Here is a 16,030-nt window from a genome sequence, read left to right as displayed (position 1 = left end):
CAAGGAACGGCATGACGCAGTGGGAAAAATCCTTCATCAAGAGATAGCTATCAAGCTGGGACTTCTCCAAACGGACCATCTCCCGTATTATCAATATGTCCCCGAGAGTATGCTTGAGGATGGCAACTACAAGCTGTACTGGGACCGCACTGTGCTCACAGACCAAACAGTGGCACATAATAGCTGAAAAGATCGCCAAGTACAGAGATCTGGAAATTCAAATACGAAGGCAATGGAGAATGCAAAGTACCCAGACGATACCGATTATTATGTCTACTACTGGAATCATTCCGAAGACTCTTCTCGAAAGCACAAAAAAGCTGGGTCTAAATGAACACCTTTATAAGACCATGCAGAAAGCTGTACTACTCGCGACGGCCAGATGCGTACGAAAATTTCTTGGAGAAACTCCAGCATACCAAGTCACCTAGGGCTCGATAACACAAAAAGAGTCCCACCAGAGCTGAATCCTTTTGATACCGTAGGTATCTGGGATGAGTCAATTTTTCCCTTAGAGGGAGTGTGAGCCGTATGGCTTAATCTGGACTTCAAAAATAAATGCATTTAATAGAAATATAGCTTCACAAGAAGTTTAAATTTTTATTAACAATAAATAAAATTTATATTTAAACAATAAACCTTGTTTAATTGTTTAAGGGCGTAGTCGCAAAATTTCCGCTCCGAAGCTTTTTAAATGCATTAACTTTTTTCGAATCCTTTCGAGAAAACTAATAAATATTTTAAAAAAATTTAAACGCAGAATGAAAGATTACATTCTTACCGATAGCAGAAAGTCATTTAGAATAAACAAAAAGTTTCTTTTGAATGAGATATTTTAAATTAAAAATCACAATAAATTTCCTCTTTTTCTTGTCCCCCCTGTAACTTGTTAAAATAAACATTATATAAGTTTTCAGGAACTTTCGGCACTCGGTAATAACGTAATCTTTGATGTTGCGTTTAAATTTTTCAAAAATACTTATTAGGTTTCTCAGGATTAAAAAAAATTAATGCATTTAAACAGCAGTGGAGCCGAAATTTTGCGCCTACCCCCTTAAATATAAATTTTTAATTTATCAATTATTACATTTGTATAACTTTTTTGTAATATGTATATTATTTTCTATATAAGTATAGCCAAAGACGACAGACTTTGTTGATTTAGAGAATTTCCTAAATACGACTTTACTCTTTTCAGTACCGAGATAAATCTTTCACCTGAAGCGTAGAAATATACTGTACATTGTCAAAATACTTCGCAGCTTCTAAACAAGTTTCTGCTGCACTATTACCTATTAAATCTAAAGAAAGACTGGCGCAAGGTACATAATGGGCGCTTTTGGATTTTTCTTTAATCTTCACCTGTATGCCATTATGTTCCTGGCATGTTAGAAACATTGTCGTAGCTTTGTCCCCGACACCAGTTAGTATTAATGTCAAGTTTTTGATTGTTCTAAGACCAAATTTGACAAATTTGAAAATTTCCGAGGCAGGTGCCTCACGGGCCTAGTGGTAAAATAGGCCCTGGATAAAAATTCTCATGGGCACAACTCAATCGTATGAAGGATTTTCAAGATATAGAGGCACAAACTCGGAAAATTATAAGATTTACTGGGTATTTCAATTCCCTGAGTTACTGATTATCTGGCAACATGTAGAAGTTTGGATCAAGGAAATGTACTAGTAGTCTAGGATTTTTTCCTGGATATCCAATGGCAACCTTTACTTTGACCTTGACCTTCAACGGACGTCATCTTCTACAGTTTCAAATGTTTTCGGCATTAAATTGATATGAACAGATTACTCATGGGTTTTTGGGATCGCTAAACACGAATATGCCATCAGAATTAACCTCCGGAGGACGTGGTGGCCAGGGCCACTGCAAGCGACGTCATCTTCTAGAGTTTCGATGGGTTTCGGCATTTAATTGATGCAAATGAATTACTGGATGGTTTTTTGAGGTCACTAAACACGAATATGCAATTAGAAGCAGAAGCGACTCCCGGAGCGCCTGGTTTCCAAGGTCAATGAAAGGGGCTCCTGGAGTTTCGAGGGTCTTTGGTACTACATTAATGCAAACGGACTAGTTATAGGTTTTTGGGGTTGCTGAACACGAATAAGTGATCAGCACAGACACAGGAGCACCTGGTGCCTAAGACAGGTTATCTTCTGGAGTTTCGGCGAAATCAAATGGAGGAATCAAATGGAGGAATCAAATGGATTACTGTTAGTTTATTAATTCCAGAAGATAATCTTTCTTAGGCACCAGGTGCTCTTGTGTCTGTGCTGATCACGCATTCGTGTTCAGCAACCCCAAAAATCTATAACTAATCCGTTTGCATTAATGTAGTACAATAGACCCTCGAAACTCTAGGAGAGCTTTTCATTGACCTTGGAAACCAGGTGCTCCGGGAGTCGGTTTTGGTGGCATATTCGTGTTTAGCAACCTCAAAAAACCCTCCAGTAATTCATTTCATCATCATCATCATCAGTAGCTCGACAACCCTTTTTGGGTTCTGGCTTGTTCTAGGATTTTCCTCCATTCTTTTCTGTTCCTTGCTTTGTTCTTCCAGTGGATAATCTCAAGTGTTCTCAGATCTTGTTCCACTTGTTCCATGTATCTAAGTTTGGGTCTTCCCTTTGACCTTCTCCCTACTGGTGCTTGCCTCATTACGTGTTTTGGTGTTTCGGTCTCCAACATCCGTTCAATATGTCCCACCCAGCGCAGACGTTCGATTTTTATGGATGTTATGACGTCGGGTTCGTTGTATGCTGCGTATAGTTCAAAATTATATCTTCTGCGCCATACGTCATTTTCTCTTACCCCCTTATACATGTGTCTCAGGATTTTTCGTTCAAACGTACCTATAAGTTCTCATTGCTTTTCGACAGTGGCCATGTCTGTGATCCATATATAAGGACCGGTTTTATCAGGTTTTTGTATATTTTGCATTTGGTTTTTCTTGTGATGTTGTTAGATCTTAGATGTTTAATTAGTCCATCATATGTTTTATTAGCAATATGTATTCTTCTCTTGACTTATTCGCTGACATTGTTATCTGCGATCACTAGTTAACTTCTATATGTAAAATTTTTTACACTTTCGATGTTATAGTCTCCTATTGTCAGGTTCTGTAGGTTTCTTTGGCTTGTCGATTTGCTGGCCTTCATGTATTTGGTTTTTATTTCATTAATATTTAGGCCATTATTTTGTGCCGCTCTTTCTATCGCATTAAATGCTTCTATCATTTCTCTTTTGCTTCTAGCTATGATATCAACATCATCTTCCAATGCCAATATTTGTACACTTTTGGTTATTATTGTTCCTCTGGTGTTGACTTTTGACTTTTTAATTATTTTCTCTAATGTGATGTTGAATAGAATACAGGATAGGGCATCTCCCTGTCTAGGCCCGTTCTAACATGTATTGTATCTGTTAGTGCGTTTTGAATTCGAATTTGGCTCTGTACTTTAAGTATTTCTTTTACTATATCAATGAGTTTAGTTGGAATATTAAACTCTTTCAGTAATTCATTTGCATTAATTAAATGCCGAAAACCATCGAAACTCTAGAAGACGACGTCCCTTGCAGTAGCCCTGGCCACCACGTCCTCAGGAGTTTAATTCTGATGGCATATTCGTGTTTAGTGATCCCAAAAACCATGAGTAATCTGTTTATATCAATTTAAGCCGAAAACCCTCGAAACTCTAGAAGATGACATCCGTTGAAGGTGAAGGTCAAAGTGAAGGTCACCATTGGATAGACAGGAAAAAATCCTAGACTACTAGTACTTTTCCTTGATCTAAACTTCTACATGTTGCCAGATAACCAGTAACTCAGGGAATTGGAATACGCAGTAAATCTTATAATTTTTCAAGTTTGTGCCTCTATATCTTGAAAATCCTTCATACAATTAAGTTGTGCCCTGAGAACTTTTTATCAGGATGCTTCAAAGAATATTTTCCCAAAGTAAAAACGAAATCCACTATGACCTAATTTCCATAAGGTTTGTGCGGGGTACTTTCAATTAATTTTAGCCACATTCTATTCTAACTGAGCCAGTAAAATAATGCTACATATATAATTAATGAGAGACTAAAAACCTTCCTTCAAAAAGAAATTCCGCAAGATCAAACTGGATTTACTAAAGGTAGAGGTACTCGAGAACACCTGTTGAATATAAGACAGATAATCGAGAAATCTATGGAATTCAATATTCTACTGTACATATGCTTTATAGATTATCGTAAGGCGTTCGACAGGGTCAAGTAGAAACACTTATGGCGAATACTAAAAGAAGTAGGCAAACCACAACACCTCATTTCGCTTATAACTATACGAACACACTACTGGATCATTCAAAATGCTTGACACACTTTCAAACGAATTTTAACCAGTCATATAAGATCAATCAGCTCAAGCAGAGCTGATTGATCTTATATGACTGGTTGAAAAGAAAAGTCAAATATTTGGTCTGCAATCAAACATATCAAAGACATAGATCACGCTAGTGGATAGACTACATAACAATCATTAACACATAACCACAATTGACCGGTTTGCGGTTGTGAGCTCATACTTACAGTTAAGTCCACGACTTTACTCGTTCGCCATCATTTAAAGTTAAAGCATACGAAATAAGTCGATGATAAGTCGGAAATTGAAATTTACTTAACGCAACAGCAAGGGACATCAAGTAGCTACTGCTCCTATTGCAGGTTAAAATTTGAGTTATCAAATATGTGTTTTATCTCGCCAGGTATTAATGACACAAGGTTAAAGACTCGTGGACTCAACTGTATAGCTGTGATCATTCATCACAAACACAGGGTCATTACAGGAAGAAATAAAACGTATATGTGATCTAACAAAAGTTGTCACAGCAAAAAGACCATAATACAGAAAGCGACTGTCAAATTTCAAGAGCGTTAAAGTTGAGGTTGATCGACTGCTTAATATTCCCAATACTGAACTATGGATGTGAATCTTGGACCCTGAGAAATTCGGAAAGAAGAAAGATAGACGCCACTGAAATGTTCTGTTGGAGACGAATGCTACGAATTCCTGGTACGACCATAGGACAAATAATTCAAGACAGCTAAAATTTAGCCAATGACTCTACAGTAAAGTCCATCTCCAACAATTAAAATACTTTGGACATGTTATGAGAGCAAACACAGAAAGCATGGAAAGACTCATTATACAAGGAAAGGTGGAAGGCCGAAGATCACGAGGAAGATCCCCAACAACATGGATCGATCAAATTACAGGAATATGCAAAGGACCTATGCATGAGTTAAAAGAGATGACCAGAGACAGAGATCTTTGAAGAAGGACAATACACGACATCACGTCGACCACTACCTACTCTCCCTCCGGAGGGTCAGGATTGAACAGAGAGAGATCCTAACTGAACTTCTTTATTCTATAAACACAAGAAAACAATTTGATGTTTTTGTAATTATTGTATTATGAAGGAATGCGATGGATTAACATTAAATTTATTAACCACGAATTGATATATAAGGGACGTTATTTAATATAATTCTTAATGGACGATAAGGCACACAAAATACTCCAGTTGTATTGGCCAATTGAACTTTGACAACTATCGTAAAACTAAGAGCTAAAATTAGCATTTCCTTTTAACCTAGTTTATTTCGTGTAACAATAACTTATTAGTATTAACTAAATTATTACTTCGCAGTTGTAATACGATTTTGTAATGCATAACTATTATCTGCAATTAGACTTAGATTAAACGAATGCAATAACTAAATTAAAGACCGTTAATACCACTGATCATAAAATACTGTGTGACTAGACTAAATTAGAACATTGTAACAAAGATAAACTACCTGTTAAACCATATAACCAATATTAGTTTAAATCTAACTAGTGACTACTAGTAAGATAATGTCCTGATAAAAGACTGAAAGATGATAAAATAAGCTATAGTCCGTACAATGCAGATACCGTTGCACGTCAATATCTGCGTTAGGCGAGGCGCCCATTGAGGTGGAATGGCCGTGGCCCGTGGCGTGGTATTGGCTATTAGAGATGGTTCGGCCAGCTATTTTGATATAGCAGTTGCTTTTTTATTTTTCATTATTTAACATTTTCAAGATGATATGAGAAAAGCAAAATCATATTTGTTTGTTTTATTTGAAAAAGCATTGTTGTTGGTATTTAATGTGAACATATAAATAATAATTGTTACTAAAATAATACATCTAAGTACGAACATTTTTTGAAATGACAAAAAAATTTAACAAAATACATGGTAGTTGTAATATTTATATGGTCGTAGTATTTATTTAAGTTTACTGTTGTTTTCACCCAATTTTGAAAAAATGTGAAAACTTTGAATTATCCACGTCCGTCTGTCCGTCTGTCTGTCTGTCTGTCTGTCTGTCTCTCTGTAATCACAACTCCTCCGTCAATATACCAGCTAGAATGACAAATGTGGTGTCAAATGAAAGCTTATAATCCAGGGATAGTACTAAAGGTGATAAATTTGATCTAGGCTGTTTGTCCGTCGGTCTGTCCGACCGCGAATATAACTTCTCCGTCATTATACCAGGTAGAATGACAAATGAGGTGTCAAATGAAAGCTTATGATCCGAGGATAGTACTAGAGGTGATAAATTTGATCTAGGCTGTTTGTCCGTCGGTCTGTCCGACCGCGAATATAACTTCTCTGTCATTATACCAGGTAGAATGACAAATGAGGTGTCAAATGAAAGCTTATAATCCAAGGATGGTACTAAAAGTAGGATATTTGACCTAGGCTGGCTGGTTATCGGTCCGTCCGACCGCGAATATAACTCCTACGTCATTATACCAGGCAGAATGACAAATGAGTTGTCAAATGAAAGCTTCTAATCCAAGGATAGTACTAAAGGTGATAAATTTGATCTAGGCTGTTTGTCCGTCGGTCTGTCTGACCGCGAATATAACTTCTCTGTCATTATACCAGGTAGAATGACAAATGAGGTGTCAAATGAAAGCTTATAATCCAATGACAGTACTAAAGGTGATAAATTTGATCTAGGCTGTTTGTCCGTCGGTCTTTCCGACCGCGAATATAACTTCTCTGTCATTATACCAGGTAGAATGACAAATGAGTAGAATGACAAATGAGGTGTCAAATGAAAGCTTATAATCCAAGGATGGTACTAAAGGTGAGATATTTTACCTAGGCTGCTGTACGTCGGTCCGTCCGACCTCGAATATAACTCTACCGTCATTATACCAGGTAGAATGACAAATAATGTGTCAAATGAAAGATTATAATCCAAGGATGGTACTTAAGGTGATAAATTTGATCTAGGCTGTCTGTCCGTCGGTCTGTCCGTCCGCGAATATAACTTCTCCGTCATTATACCAGGTAGAATGACAAATAAGGTGTCAAATGAAAGCTTATAATCCAAGGATGGTACTAAAGGTGAGATATTTGACCTAGGCTGCTGTACGTCGAACCGTCCGACCGAGAATATAACTCTTCCGTCATTATACCAGGTAGAATGACAATTGAGGTGTCAAATGAAAGCTTATAATCCAAGGATGGTACTAAAGGTGAAAAATCTGACCTAGAATTTCCGGTTTTAGAAATGAAACCGGAAGTGCTTTTTTAAAGTAGCCGGAGTAGTATAAGCGATATATTATTCGACGTGCTTTAGCAAGATGGGAACAAATGTATACTTTTGGTTTTTATATCATTTCCGGTTAAAAAGTTTTAACCGGAAGTGCCATATTATGGACACAAAAATAGTACATGTGATATATTTGAAATTTGACCTCGGAGTTGCGGTTGTAGAGTTGCAATAGGAAGTACCGTTAGAAAGTCACTGAAATAGTATAAGATATATTATTCGACGGGCGTTAATAAGATGAAAAAAATATTTTAGAATAAACCGGAAGTACTGTTTTAAAGTCGGCGGAGTAGTATAAGCGATGTATTATTCGACGTGCCTTAGCAAGACGAGAACAAATGTATACTTTTGGTTTTTAAATCATTTCCGGTTAAAAAGTTCTAACCGGAAGTGCCATATTATAGACACAGAAATAGTACATGTGATATATTTGAAATTTGACCTCAGAGTTGCGGCTTTAGAGCTGCAATAGGAAAATACCGTTGGAAAGTCACCGAAATGGTGGCAAATGGAAATAGTATAAGATATATTATTCGACGTGCCTTACCAACATGAGAACAAATGTATAAATTTGGTTTTTATATCATTTCCGGTTAAAAGTTCTAACCGGAAGTTAGGCCACATAATAAGACGGGAAAAGTACTCCCCGCTAAGGCTCATAATCCAAGGAAATATCTCGGGAAAGAGAAATGTGGGACGTAGGAGGATTTATACAAATACAATAGTTCAGAGCTGCAGCCAACAAAGTTAAGATTGCTGTGGTGGTAGCCAACCTCCGATAGAAGACGGTACTTCAAGAAGAAGAAGAACCGGATGCTTTTTGGGTTCATATCATTTCCCGTTAAAAATTTCTTAACCGAAGTACCATATCAGATTCACAGAAATGGTACATCTGACATTAATTGAAGTGTATTGAAAAGTCGAGTTTAAATCTTTGGTTCCGGTTTTGAAATTATTTCCGTTTAAACAATTATGACCGAAAGTTTAGTAAAAATGACTAAAAATTTGCGAAATATTTTATCCATCAACGCAAAGTTACACGAAGAGTTCAAATATCGACTTCCGGTTCTATTTTCGATCCCCATGGGTGAAAACCTAGGACTTAGAAAGCTCAATTATTTGTAATTAATTAATACATAATTTGTGAAATTAGATTCTTATGATTTATGCGTTTTATTCACTTTGTAAAGATTTTTTTTGTCAGCATTGTAATATTATAATACAGCGCGGTAGACTAAGTACTATATAGTAGCACCGATTAACTTTTATTTCTTTAGTTTGCCAACCTCAATGCTAAAAATCCAAAGACGAGAAAATATCATTATTGGGTGCACCCTATCTGGCAAAAAATATAAAAATTTGCAATTTTTAACGTTTATAAAAAGGATTTGAACTTGAAGGGGTGGTATTTTGGAAGTGCCGCGCCGTAGCGCCAGTCCCCTTGCCACTAATCGACAGCAGGTTTAATTTTCGAGTGGTACTCGAATGGTGACCACGTTGAGTTTGTGTTGCAATATACGAGGACGTATTTAAAAATTTTAAAATCATACAAGACGATCAACAATTTAACATAAATATATTAAATATTTATTTATATAGAAACTTTTTAATTCCTGGATTTTTCGGTAAAACTCTTTTCGGTTATTTGCCATTTTTAATAAGCACTTTAATTAATAATTATTATATATTGCTAGCTTTGTTATTTGACTATTGACACATTATGGCAGAGAGTCAAATCAAGAATTGAATCTAGCATCTCAAAAATCCAACAAGTAAAAATGTAAGTACCAATTATACGAATATCCCTGTTTATGGAATATAAATTAGAGGTCCCGAAACGTTTCCATTTACTTTTTAAGGGGGTAGGCGCAAAATCTTGGTTCAATGCTATTTAAATTCATTTTTTTCCATTTTTTCGAATCCTGAAAAAACCAATAAATATTTTTGAAAAATTTAAACGCAAAATGAAAGACTACATTATTACCGAGTTCAAAAGTGTCTTAATATATACAAAAAGTTTAGTTTGAATTAAATACTTGAAATTAAAAATCACAATAAATTTTCTCTTTTTTTCACGCTTGTATATTATACTTATAAACATTATAAAAGTTTTCAGGGACTTTCGGCATTCGGTAATAATGTAATCTTTCGTTATGAGTTTAAATTTTTCAAAATACTTATTAGTTTTCTCAGAATTCGAAAAAAATGCATTTAAAAGCATTGGACCAAGATTTTGCGCCTACCCCTTAATAAATTTATCCGTTTGTTGAAATATCTTTTAATAAAATAATACCGCTGTTTATAATACTTTTTAACTAAACGAATAAATTTTTACCTACAATATCCTAAAAATTTAAATTATATCGGGTATTATGCTTTATTGCAAATGCCTCAAAGGCCTGTATAGCTGTTTTATATTATTAGGGTTTTTTAGGTAATAAATACTTTATAACAACTGTTATGAATACAAACTCGCCGACAAATTTACTGGTGGTAAAATTATTTTACTTTTCTACAAATTTCTATACAGTGCCCACCTACTTATACTTCGTCTAATCTACTTACCGTTGCACGTGATCCGCGTCATAGCCCGTGACGTCACATGATACTAACACGAAATATTTTGGCGGTAGGTGTGTTCTTTTTTAGAATCATTTTTCCGAGTACAAGGGAATTACAGCCACTAGATATATTTCTATTTACTGAAGATTTCTATTAATGTTAACTTAAAGAAATACACAATAATATGTTTCATTTCATTTGTATACCTAAATGGACTATAAAGCGTTTTTATGAAGCACATTTGTTCGGAACACACTATAACTGTAATCGAACGAATGTGACATTTTAGCATAAATTGGTAACATTTATTTGACAGTTGCGGTGATGATACTTCATATTTGTTTTTATTCTTTATTATAAGTATATTTGTTTTATTATATTTACTGTTTATATTATTTACTTTAACTTAAGATTATAACTTAATTCTTGTTTTCTATTTCTAAAGTTTTTATTTATTTACATTGAATATGAATTTGTTTTGTTGTGAGTACATTATGTGACACCTCATTTAGAAGCCTTTAAAACACTGATTACAATAATGTATAATACTTTAATCCTTTTTGAGAGCGTAGGCAGAAAATTTCGGTTGAATTCTTTTTAAATGCAACCATATTTTCGAATCCTGAGAAAACTAACAAGTACTTTTGAAAAGTTTAAACACAGAATGAAATATTACATTATTACCGAGGGACAAAAGTCCCTCGGTAGCAAAAGTCCCTTAGAATAAACAAAAAGTTTCTTTAGAGTGATATATTTAAAATTAAATATCACACTCAATTTTCTCTTTTTTTCGCCCCTGTAACTTTTTATTAAAATAAACATTATAGAATTCCTCAGAGACTTTTGGATCCTCGGTAATACTGTAGTCTTGTATTCTGCGTTTAAATTTTTCAAAAACACTTATTAGTTTTCTCAGGATTCGAAAAAAATGAATGCATTTAAAAATAATTCAAACGAAATTTTGCGCCTACGCTCTCAAAAAGGATTAAAATATTATATATTTTTGTAATCAGTATTTCAAAGGCTTTTAAATGAGGTGTCACATTATGTACTTTCCTATTAAAAAAAAATCAAAGATGTGGCTGTCACCTGAAGAGAAAACAAACTTTGGAAAACTATATGCTCTACACTACTCGCGTACTTTTCAATACTATTGTGACGCTATTTATAACAGTCTGCTCACAGATTGGCCTATCCTGACTGAACAATCTAGTCGTTACTGGAGAACGCGCGAAACAGCTATTCCTTTTCCACGGCGTTCGGGGCGAACGCTGCCGAAGTATATATAGGACTGAAATTCAAGCACAGGCCAGTCAGTCAACGAATGAGCCGCGACGCGTAATATAATTGTACTCGATTCGGATTTAATGAAATGTATATATTAGTTATCGTTATGTTTAGTTAATTAAATCATAAATTTGAGTTGTAAATAAATTAGATGTGTTAGTTGGTGTTATTTGTAATCATTAAAAAATAAATAAGTGATGTAAATAAAATAATATAAGTAAGTCTTCCTTTATTTAAATTAAACTTAGTGACTAAAGATATAAATAAATAAAATAGTAGAGTCAATCGCGTAACAAAATGGTGCAGAAGTGAGGATACTTGAAATACATAAATTTAACGTAAATTTTCGGTTTAAATAGAGTGTGGAACTTTTAAAAATAAATAAAATATAAATCGTAATAAATAAAGTGTGTGACAATGTCTTCACAACATAAGAAAATCACTGAATTGATCGTTAAGGAGCTCCGCAACCAGTTAGAAGAGAGAGACATGGACACTACTGGGAAAAAGGCTGATCTAGTCGAACGTCTAAAGAACGCTCTTCAGAAAGAGGGTAAAGATCCAGAAACCTATTTGTTTGAAGACAAGCATGCTGCTGTGATCTCGTCGATTTCGAAGGTTTCGACAGACATTACATCGTTAGAGAGCAAAGTTTCTAGTGAAATCTCCCAAGTTTCGACAGACATTACATTGTTAGAGAACAAAGTTTCTAGTGAAATCTCCCAAGTTTCCTCCGATGTTTCTAAAGTTTCGACAGACATTACATCGTTAGAGAACAAAGTTTCTAGTGAAATCTCCCAAGTTTCCTCGGATGTTTTGAAAGTATCGACAGACATTACATCGCTAGAGAACAAAGTCTCGACAGACATTACATCGTTAGAACATAGAGTTTCTAATGATATTTTGAAAGTTTCGGGTGATATTTCATCCCTTGAAAGCAAGATGACTGACAAGATCTCTAAAGTCACTTTGGATTTTGACGACAAGATATCGTCCATAAAATCTACTTTTGAGGAAAAGATCAAGGAATTAGAAAAGAAAATGGAGGAAACGGAAAAAGCAGACAAAGGGATGGAACCCATCTTAACAGACATTAAAGATGATGAAACCAAATACAAATTGGAGCCACGGTCGATAGTTGAAGGGAGTGTAGGTCATGCTCGTGTTAAGGTGCCAAATTTCGACGGAAAGTCATCATGGAACAACTACATGAAACAGTTCGAATCTGCGGCCAGAGCGAACGGATGGTCCGAAAAAGAAAAAGCTGTAAACCGCACTATTGCTCTTCGAGGCGACGCTTTGGATGTCCTCCAGACCATAGCCGTAGAGGAGACAGATGACTTCGAGCAGCTTAAAAAAAGACTGAATATGCGATACGGGCACGAACATTTAGAGCATGTCTATCAGTCGCAGTTTAAAAATCGAAGACAAAAGAAAGATGAAGCTCTTCAAGAATACGAGGTCGATATTGCCAGGTTGGTACGATATGCATATCCAACAGCTCCCGAAGACATGATGGAAAAGTTGGCTGTTCAAACATTTATTGATGGCCTTCGTGATCATGAAATGCAAAGAACACTGCGATTAGCTCGTCACAAGACGCTGGTCGATGTCTTGTCTGCCGCCCTCGAATACGAATCAGCTACCCAGGCCTCTGGTGGGTACAGTAAAGTGAGGACTGTGAAAGAGGAACAGGATGAGGACAAACTTGACCAGCTTGTTAATATGATGAAAGACATTGCATCCAGGAAAACGAAGACCATAAGGTGCTGGAACTGTGGTGAAATGGGACACGTACGGGGTTCATGTAAGTACCCTAGGTACAATAACAATCAAGAGACTCACCAGCAGGAAAACTAGAACGGGTCGGCCTTAGGGGGGCAGCTTCGACCCGCAACTTTTCCAAAGACCCTCTCATACTAATAGCTTCTTTGAAATGTCGTGAAGATAGTGTATATGTGGATGGAGAAATAAATGGTAAAAAGTATACATTGTTGGTGGATACCGGAGCGACCAGGACCATTATACGACCGTCAGTTTTAAACAGCCGTAAAAAACTCTTACCAACGAGGTTGCGACTGCGGACTGCCACAGGTGAAAACGCCAACACCCATGGAGAAATCCAGATACAATTAGGGATTGGAGCAGAAAAGTTCGTCCATACTGTCATAGTTGCAGACATCGAAGAAGATGTTATATTAGGAATGGACGTAATGAATTTGCATGGATTTCAATTGGATTTTAAGAACAGGGTAATCAAAGTTGGCAACGAGGAGGTATTTCTTCATCCACATGATGACAGCACTGTGCTAGCAGCCATTAAAGAAGATACAGTTGTGCCTGCGAGGAGTGAAACGATCATCGTAGCGCGGCTACAGGGAATTGTGGAAGAAGGAACACCTGTTATGATGGAGCCATGGAACCACGACGAGGAGGTTGGCCGAGGAATCATAATTGGAAAGGAATTGGTTACTTCTGCTAAAGAAATTCCCGTGAGATTGATTAATGTTAATGACTACCCAGTGGCCATCAAGAAGGAGACAAAAGTAGGAACTTGTGTACCCGTGACGTCCATAATCCGTCAGACGACAACATCAGATAATTCCAACGACAAGTTCGACTAAATGGTTGCAGTTGCAGGCCAGTCTCTAAATCAAATGGAAAAAAGAAAATTAAGGGAATTTCTTAGGCAATATCGTGACATATTCGTACCGAAAGGAGGAAAGACAGGAAGAACGACAGTTGTCAAACATAAAATTGACACTGGTACCGCTAGGCCAATTCGTCAAACAGCTCGACGATTACCACAGGCAAAGAGAGAGGAAGCTGAAAGGATTGTTCAAGAAATGAAGAAAGACGGGGTGATAGAATCTTCTACGAGCCCATGGGTCTCTCCGGTGGTCCTGGTCAAGAAGAAAGATGGAACTACGAGGTTCTGTGTGGACTACCGTTTGTTGAACAATGTTACCAAGAAAGATAGTTATCCTCTGCCTCGGATCGACGACACGTTGGACACATTGGCTGGAAGTAAATTGTTTTCTACGTTGGACTTGAAGTCTGGATATCGGCAGGTAGAAATGGATCCAGTGGACAAGGAGAAGACGGCCTTGCGTCGATCGATATACGATTTTACTAATTTTGAGTCATTTTGACTAAACTTTGCGTCATCATTATTTAAACAGAAATGACTTCAAAACAGGAACTAAAGATTAAAAGTCAACTTTTCAATACGCTTCGATTGTTGTGTTACATATACTATTTCTGCGACTATAGCGGCAATTCTGGTTAGAACTTTTTAAGCGGAAATGATATAAAAACCAAAACCAAAATTTTTTCTCATTTTGCTAAGGCACGTCGAATGATATATCGCTTACACTATTTCGGTGACTTTAGAACAGTTCATACGGTTGCAACTCTAAAACCAGAAGTCCGATGTCAAATGTCTCATCTTTAATACCATCCTTGGGTTATAAGCCTTCATTCGGCACTTCATTTGTCATTCTATCTGTATTAATAATGGAGGAGTTGTATTCGCGGAGGGAAAGACAGATGAACAGACAGTGATGGAACCGAAAGTATATATTTATTCTCTTCTTGCAAAGTAACGTCGAATAATATATCACGTGTACTATTCCGGTGATTTTAAAACAGTACTTCTGGTCGCATTTCTAAAACCGGAAGTCCTAGGTAAAATTTCGTACATTTATTACCATCCTTGGATTATAAGCTTTCATTCGACACCTCAATTGTTATTCTATCTGGTATAGTGACGGATGAGTTATATTCGCAGTCGGACGGAAAGACGGATAGACAGCCTAGGCCAAATTTCTCACCTTTAGTACCACCCTTGTATTATAAACTTTCATGTGACATCTCATTTGTCATTCTACCTGGTATAATGGTGGAGGAGTTATATTCGCGGTCGGACGGACCGACGGACAGACAGCCTACGTCAAATACCTCACCTTTAGTACCATCCTTGGATTATAAGCTTTCATTTGATACCTCATTTGTAATTCTACCTGGTATAATGACGGAGGAGTTATATTCGCGGTCGGACGGACCGACGGACAGACAGGATACGTCAAATATCTCACCTTTAGTACCATCCTTGGATTATAAGCTTTCATTTGACACCTCATTTGTCATTCTAGCTGGTATATTGACGGAGTAGTTGTGATTACCGACGGACAGACAGACAGACGGACGTGGGTAATTCAAAGTTTTCACATTTTTTTCAAAATTGGGTGAAAACAAAAGTAAATTTAAATAAACAGTACGACCATATAAATGTTACAACCACCATGTATTTTGTTATATTGTTTTTGTCAGTTCAAAAAATATCCGTACTTAGATGTATTATTTTAACAATAATTATAATTATTTATATTATTTATATGTTCTCATTAAATGCCAACAAAACTGCTTTTTGAAACAAAACAAACAAATATTATTTTGCTTTTCTTATATCAACATGAATACGTTGAATAATGCTGAAAAAGCAACTGCTGTATCAAAATAGCGA

Source organism: Diabrotica virgifera, chromosome 7 (assembly GCF_917563875.1).
Source record: "Diabrotica virgifera virgifera chromosome 7, PGI_DIABVI_V3a".
Taxonomy (NCBI): Eukaryota; Metazoa; Arthropoda; class Insecta; order Coleoptera; family Chrysomelidae; genus Diabrotica; species Diabrotica virgifera.
The sequence above is the reverse complement of the archived record's forward strand: the minus strand, read 5'-3'. Positions refer to the sequence as shown.